The 8318-nt window shown below is 42.8% G+C and overlaps 1 pseudogene; it reads left to right on the forward strand.

Annotated features, from left to right (window-relative positions):
* The first annotated feature begins 7004 nt into the window (after window positions 1–7004).
* On the forward strand, window positions 7005–7907 carry LOC118577965 (annotated as a pseudogene).
* The last annotated feature ends 411 nt before the right edge of the window (window positions 7908–8318 follow it).

Below are 8318 nucleotides of genomic sequence, written 5' to 3' on the forward strand. Positions count from 1 at the left end.
AGGTCCTAGGTCCTAGTTAGAGTAAGTGGGCCACTGAGAGTATAGTTTGGGCTCACAGTCTGACGAGACCGTGAATCACCACGGGGAATTCAGGGCCAAAGGAAGATGAGGTGGCTGGTCACACACTGCATCCACAGTCAAGAAGCTCACTTTCCCTGTTTGTTGAGTTCAGGACCATGGTTACTGTTGCCCACCTTCAGGGTGCAGTCTCCCCTCCTTAGCTAAAATTTTTCTTAAGACATACTCATAGTCACCTAAGGTGTCTTTCCACAGTGATTCTAAATGATCAAGTTTACTGTGAACATAAATCATCACAGGAGCATGTCCTTAAAGGTCCTACCTGGGCCTCGTCCCTGTCTCCTTCCCCTGCTACCTTTCTTCTTCCAGGAGGTGAACAAACTCCTTCATCACTTGTTCCTGCCCTTGCTCAAGCCCCCAGGGAAGGCCATTCAACCATGAGCTAAAACAGCATTCCTCTAATAGGGTATTCTCTCAGGTTTGATAAAAGTGACGAGAAAGCCAACTAAACACGCCAGCTTCTTGAGAAACAACATGTAATTACCCAACGGTACTGGATTAGGGAATTGTTTGAGAAAACCTGTCACCATGAATGGGTTTTTGTGGCCTGAGACCAAGAACCTGACCTTCACATTACATGGCTCAGGTGCATGAGAGATGTGAGGGGAAAAAGGCAAATGAGCCAAGGAATCTTGTTCCCAAGAGTCAAAGGGCAACTTCCAGGGGTCAGGGTGTACAGTTAGAGATGTGTTTTGTCTAGCTGGTGGGACGCTAGGGGACATAGGGGCCCAGGAGGCCCCTGCCCCTGCCTTCTCTTGCTGGGGCTACCTCTGCAAACTCCACCGTTGATCGTTGCCAGCTGGGGGTCAGAAGCATCATCAAGAGGTGGGGAGGGAAGGAGAGGCCAGGCTGTTTCTTTCTCTTCAGCGAGGCCTATCTGCAGAGCAGGCCATGGCCCCTGCTGTTGTGGGGCTGTGTTACCTCCTTGCTCGCTCCTGCAGCCAGTGAGTGGCTGTTGTGACTTCCTGGCTGTCTCACCTTCCTGTGACCTTCTAGCTTTTTCAACACCGAATGAAAAAAGCCTGAGGGGGACATTTCATATTCAAGCCATAATAGGTTGTTTCCCTTGGGGAGAAACTTTCATTCTGTAAAGGTGGTGGAAAGAGCTTGCAGAGGAGGAAACTATGCAAACATAGAGATGGGTAGGGACACATGGGTTGGGGATCCAATGGTGAAAACTGATCAATTGCCCTTTCCTTGTCTAGATTATCCAATCGCCTGTAAATGTCATAGAAAAGGGGAACTCATCCTACCCCCAAACATGGTCTTGTCCCTGCCAGACAGACTTGGATGCAATCTTGGGTCTCCACACTGAGGGGGAATCTGTCTCTTTGTGCTTTGTTAGGTGTGCTTCTGCTTTCACAGAAACTTGGCTGAGTACCTAGATCTCGTTTTTCCTGCCTTTCTCATCTTCAAATCAACATAGAAAAAGATCCATTCCTTCAATACTGGATGACCTCCCCATGGCAGCATCAATATCTTATGTGTTAATTAAAACTAAAAATAAAAAGAGAATGTGCCCAATCTGCCAAATATTGCTAATACTTTGTGAGCATATAATTGTTACACTGCCCTGGTTTATATGGAGCTATTATTGTGAAATACAGTGACTGTTTCCAGGCAATGAATATGAATGTAAGTCAGGATGACCATTAGATGTAATTAAAATATAATGATGAGAAACCATGGTGAGAAACCAGAACATCAACCCATGGATTCTACCTATTCATGTTTAAAATTTTTTTATTTTATTAGTATTATTATATTTATTGTATATGTACAAGCAAGAGCACATACTGTCATGTACATGTGGAGGTCAGAGAATAACTTGCCGGTGTTGGTCTCCTCCTTCCATCAAGTAGGTCCTGGGATCAAGCTCAGGTTGTTCATCATGCTTGATAGGAAGCACCCTTTACTCACTGAGCCATCTCTCTGACCCTCAAGATATATTTGACTCTAAGCCTTTAAAATACTCTGGTTCTAGTTTAGTTTCTGTTGTTATGATAAACACCATGACAAAAAGCCACTTGGAGAAGAAAGGGCTTATTTTAGATGATAGGTTTCCATCATCGAGGGAAACCAAGGCAGAAGGTTTGCAGCAGAAACCATGGAACAATGCTCTTTACTCAGTCACTTACAGGCTCATGTTCAACTACCTTTCTCACACAGCCCAGGCCCACCTGCCTGGGATGGCACCACTCACAATAGGCTGAGTCTACATAGATTAGCAAATAAGAAAATGGCCCACCAGCAAACCACAGGCCAATCTGCTAGAGGGAATTCCTCCACTGAGGGTCACTCTTCCTAAGTATGTCAGGTTGACAACCAAGACTAGCCATCTGTGGAGGATGTCTCACCTCATTCCCACAACGAGCTCTGGTACTGAACTTCCAGCAGGGAAGAGGTCTCCTCTGGAGCAGGACACTTGTACTTCATATGGAGATGGCTCATGAGCTGTACCAGGCCCAGCAGCTCTGCCACATCACCTGTGTCCAGACATGCAAGGCAGGCACTCAACCACTGGATTGTATTTTCAGCCTTTGTGCCCATTTTTGGTTGGTTTTTATTATTAATACAGGAGGCCATATTTCCCAGGCTGGCCTGGAACTTATAGGCAGCTGAGGATGACCTTCAACTTCTGATATTTCTGTCTGCACTTCCCAAGTGCTTGGAGTCAAGTGTGTACCATCACTCCCAGATTATGCATAACCCAAGGATTCATGCCTGGTAGGCAGGACCTGTCCCAACAGCTATATTCCCAGCCACCTTGCTTCAGTTTTAAAGTAGAACCTGATTCTTTGGTGAGATCCCTCCAAACTCTTCTAAGGTACACCTGTTTAGCCTTGGCAAAGCATGTTAGAACTTGGCCTTGGCAACCCCATGCTCAAAACGGCTTAGAGATTTCCCTCAGAAAGTAGCCTGTTTCAAGGAGGCTGAAGTGAACAATACATTTGTATTTTATCAGGACCATATTTTACAAAATGTCTCCTTTCTTGCATTATTGTCTCTGGAAAAGAAAGTTATATTAAAATTGTTTTAGTTTAAAGGGATTCAATGGCTGAGTGTTTAAGGCATTGGACATAAAGTTGCTTTAGTTTAAATATAGAATAGCATCTAAATCTGTGGCTTATTTTGAAAAATTCTTTTTAATTTAAATTTCTGGCTATACCTCCCAAAGTAGGGCAGTATTTTGGAAACATCTGTTCTGACCAGATATCTTAAGGAAATTTCTGGATTATGTGCATTTGAACAAGTCCTTATTTTTTAAAGATTTATTTTTCATTATATATATGCATGTATGTCTCTGTAGTTGGGTTTTTTTTTTCTTTTTTCTCTTTGGGTGCCTGCCACCCAGGTCCCAAATAAATATACTGAGACTTATTCTTACTTATGAATGCCTGGTTTTAGCTTCACTTGTTTCTAGCCAGTTTTTCTAACTTTAATTAGCCCAATTCTCTTTAACAATGTTTTGCCTCCAGGCTTTTTACCTTTCTTTATTCTATATATCTTTCATTCCTTCTTACTCCATGGCTGACTATGTGGCTGGGTGGCTGGCCCCTGGCATCCTCCTCTCCTCCCTTTCTACTCCTTCTATTTATTCTCTCTGCCTGGCAACCCTGCCTATCTCTGCCTAGCCATTGGCCATTCAGCTCTTTATTAGAACAATCAGGTGTTTTAGGCAAGCAAAGTAACACAGCTTTACAGAGTTAAACAAATGCATCATAAAAGGATGCAACACATCGTTGCATTATTAAACAAATATTCCACAGCATAAATGAATGTAACACATCTTAAACTAATATTCTACATGTCTCTGTGTGTACACACAAGGGCAACTCTCATGGAAGCCAGAGATATCAGATCTCCTGTAGGAGGATTCACAGGCAGTTGTGTGGGTGCTAGGACTGAAACTCAGGTCCTCTGAAGAAGTAGTAAGCACTCTTTCTGGATGATCCATCTCTCCAGCCCTGGAAATTCCTTATTTATGTCTTAAATCTGACCACAAACTGAAACAGTGCTCTTTGTACAATGTCTTAGTCACTGTTCTATTTCTATGAAGAGACATCATGACCAAGGCAACTCTTTTTTTTTGTTTTGTTTTGTTTTGTTTTTGTTGTTGTTGTTTTTCAAGACAGGGTTTCTCTGTGTAGTTTTGGTGCCTGTCCTGGACATCACTCTGTAGACCAGGCTGGCCTCAAACTCACAGAGATCTACTTGGCTTTACCTCCTATGTGCTGGGATTAAAGGCATGTGGCACTGCCATCCAGCCCTTTTCTTATAAAGGAAAGCTTTCAATTGGGAACTCGCTTAAACTTGCAGAGGTTTAGCCCATTGTCATTGTGGTGTAGAGCATGCTGGCATACATGGTGGTGGAGCAGTAGCTGAGAGCTATATCCTGATCTATAGGTCAAGAGAAAGAAAGACTGGGCCTGGGTTTTTGAAACCTCAAAGCCCACCTCCAGTGACATACTTCCTCAACAAGGTCACACCTTCTAATCTTACCAATAGTGCTACTCCCTGGTGAGTAAGCATTCAAATACATGAGCCTATGGGCGTCATTTTTATTCAAACCAAGACATACATTTTTATTTGTAGTGTTAATAAGATCAGTGGCATATAAGATATTTAAACTACTAAGAGAGAGAGAGAGAAAGAGACAGACAGACAGACAGACAGACAGACAGACAGAGACAGAGAGAAGAATTGTTTTAGACAGTTGTTTCCACTCTGGAGGCCCAAATTTCTTCCTCCTTCAAGGAAAGACAGGCATTGAAGTGACAGTGCTCCCACCATGGCCTCTTAATGAAGCCATTTATTTAGTAATAAGTATAAAATCATCCCAACCAAACACATCCTGGAGGTCATTCTACAGTGGAATGAACATGGCTCCAGGCTGAGATTTCTTCACCCTGAACACCTCAATTAGATGTTCATTCAATTCCACAAGTCTCTAGAGAAATAATACCCCAGAAGCTCAGGGAGATCCAGGAGGCATGGCCTGATTTGCTATGGTAGATTTTTTTTTCCCCACAGTGGTAGGTATTGAACCAAACACTTCATATATGCTATGCAAGTGCTCTACCACTGAGTTATATCCCCACCAAAAAAATACCTATTAATTAAACATGAATGCACATCATTTCTCCATGGTTATCAATACTGTGATCTACATTCAGTCAACATTTACTGAATGTCACTTACAAAGGTTGGCAGTGTTAGACCATGAGAAGATAAGAAAATTGTACTGGGCAGACATCCTGTAGGTCTTTTGCTGGTGTTAGTGGTCTACAGATTTCTCTACTTCCACTCTCCTTGGGCAGTCATCATTGTCCAAGCCCTGGCCATGATGGACTCAAGCACCACAGGAAAGAGCATCTCAGGTTCTCCAATCAGTCAACGCTCAGGCCTCATCTGACTCCCTCATGCACTGGGCACCTGCTGTTGGCTAAGTCTTTCCTGGGTGCTCCCCTGTGGCCACTTGTAGAACCTTGCTGTCCCTGCAGGGTACCAGAGGAGTTAGTTCAACACTATGTCTCCCAATAAAAAGTTAAATGATAACTGTCCCCCAAAAGATGTCCACTTTTCCCCCTTTCCCATGCTTGGCCTCCCCTTCTGTTGCCTCAGTCCTTCCTCTTCATTAATTCCTGTCCTACATTCAGATCTCAGCTTAAATGTCAACTCCCACTTCCCAGTCTGGACACCCTTACAGTTGAGTGTTCACTCACGTATTGCAACCACCTGTTCAGTCATTCCTTGTCTAATTCTCCAACTGGGCCAATGAATCTCAGCCTTCCTAGGGCTGTGACCCTTTAATACAGTTCTTCATGTTGTGATGAGCCTCAGTCATAAAATTATTTGTTCTGATGTCATAACTGTAATTTTGCTACTTTGTGAATTGTAATGTAAGTATCTGATGTGCAGGATATCTGATATGTGACCCCTGAGAAAGGGTCGTTTGACCCCCCAAAAGGGGTCATGACCCACAGGTTGATAACCACAGAGCTAGGCTTTAGCCCACAAGAGCAACAGAAGACAGTTGACACACACACACACCTGTAATCCCAGGACTTGGGATGGCAAAGTTAGTAAGACCATGAGTTCTGTGCTAGCTTGGGACCTATATCAAGACCCTGTCACCAAATAAAAACACAGAGACTTGGTTTTCATGGTCTGGAGTGCAACCCCTGGCCCAGGTTGGGGTGAATGCATAGTGGATGTGATGCTAGAGGTTCCAAGTCCCAACAAAGCCAGTCAGCTGACTCTACCCTCTGCCAGAGACAGGAGCCATGTAGGTTCCTCCACATCATCTAGTGCCTGATCCAGGGATGCAGCACATCAGCTACCACCATCAGTAGAGGCCAAAAGAAAGATGGAATGCCTTCCAGAGTTTCCTGGACATCAAAAAAAAGATCCAGGACCTAATGAACAATGGAAGCAGGACTGGTTTACTGACATCATTGGGATTGCCAACAAATACCATTTTAAGGCCTACAGGCTGTTTTAGTTGTTTTTGGTAAGTTCTACAAATTCCTTCAGGAGTTTAGTCAAGAACCTTCAGTTGAGGTTCTAGAGAAATGGTTTAGTAGTGATGCATACTGGCTGTTCTTGAAGAGGACCCAGTTTGATTCCCAACACCCACATGGAGGATCACAACTCTAGTTCTAATGGATCCGCCAGCACTATAAGCATGTGATACAGACATGCATACATACAGATAAAACATGAATAAAAATATTCTTTTTAAAAAAGTAATTTTGATTGAGATAGAGTGTTAGAAAAATGACAATTTGTCACTTAATTGAGCCACATATACATCAAAATTCACAATAGCAAGAAGCAGTCACCAATGGTCTATGAAAAACAGCACTTTCTACAAATGCTAGAAGCTATTAAAGCCCTTGATGTCAGGAAGCAGCTGAGAGGAGATGATCCCTTTTTGGGGACAAATCAACTTGGTGACCAGCCTGCCCTACTCAGAGTTTTGGACAAGGAGGAGAAAAAAAAAAATCATCTCCATTGTAGGAAATACCACCGAAAAAACAAGGCCAAGAAAAACAAAGATTCCAGAAAGGTCAGATGTTGTCATTGAATCATAACCAACTGAGAGTCTGAACCTGTTGAAATGGAGGTGGAGATGTCTGACTGCACAGTTGGAGAAGACGAAGGCACTAGAACAATGGTGGAGGGGCTTCTGCCCAGCAATCTGTAAAGCCCACGTGAAGTGCAGGACTGTTAGGCTGAGAAAAGATGGATTAGTGATGCATACACCTGACCCCATAAGCAAACAGAAACACAGGATGTCTCATGACACAGAGAGTTCCAAGTGTGAAATATACACTAAAGGCATCTTCGAGAGAGTGCATGGAGATGACACCTAAATTGTTATGTCAATAAGAAGCCAACAGCTGGGGCAGAAGTTCACATGGATCCATATTGTGGGAAAGTCAGACCACCCTGGACATTTCAAAGAGCACCTTCAAAAAAACTTTTCAATGTTCAAATTGTCATGAATTTACTAGAAATAGCACTTTCAAATGTCACCTCACTACATGCCAAACTAGAGTGGGGGCAAAAAAAAAGGAAGAATCTTTATAAATGCCAGATCTGTGACAGTGTGCTTAACAGCGAGGCCAGTCCAAAGACTACTTGATAATACACATTAGAGATAAACCACGTCATTGTTCTCCATGACTTGTAGTTTATGCAAGGAAATTTATTATGGAGGTGTCTTAGTGATGCTCACCACATTTCAGAGGGTCTAATAACTAACTAAAGAAGTCCTTTCAGTAGAAGTATGTGTGAAGACTGAACCATCAATGACTCTGTGAGCCAAGAGGAAAGAGAGACATTGCTGAGGCTGCCATGGAAAATCGTGAATGTGTACAGATCAAATTGTGGATGTATTCCCAAGCAGAGAATGACAGAACAGCTGTGCCAGTTTCAGAAAGAAGTAATAAATGTTCTTAAATTTACATGCAGGGTGAACTGATGGACCGTGTGACTCTCCTTAAGCTAGCAGATGGGTGGACCAAAGTTAAACTATTTCCTGTTGCACTGAACTGTTTCTTTCTCTTTTCTTTCTTCTTCTTCTTCTTCTTCTTCTTCTTATTCTTCTTCTTCTTCTTGTTTTTTATTTGTTTGTTTGTTTGTTTGTTTGTTTGTTTATATATTGTGTGTACAGCATTCTGCCTGCGTGTATGTTTGTATGCCTAAAGAGAGCACCAGATCTCATTACAGAT

This window comes from Onychomys torridus, chromosome 1, assembly GCF_903995425.1.
Source record: "Onychomys torridus chromosome 1, mOncTor1.1, whole genome shotgun sequence".
NCBI lineage: Eukaryota > Metazoa > Chordata > Mammalia > Rodentia > Cricetidae > Onychomys > Onychomys torridus.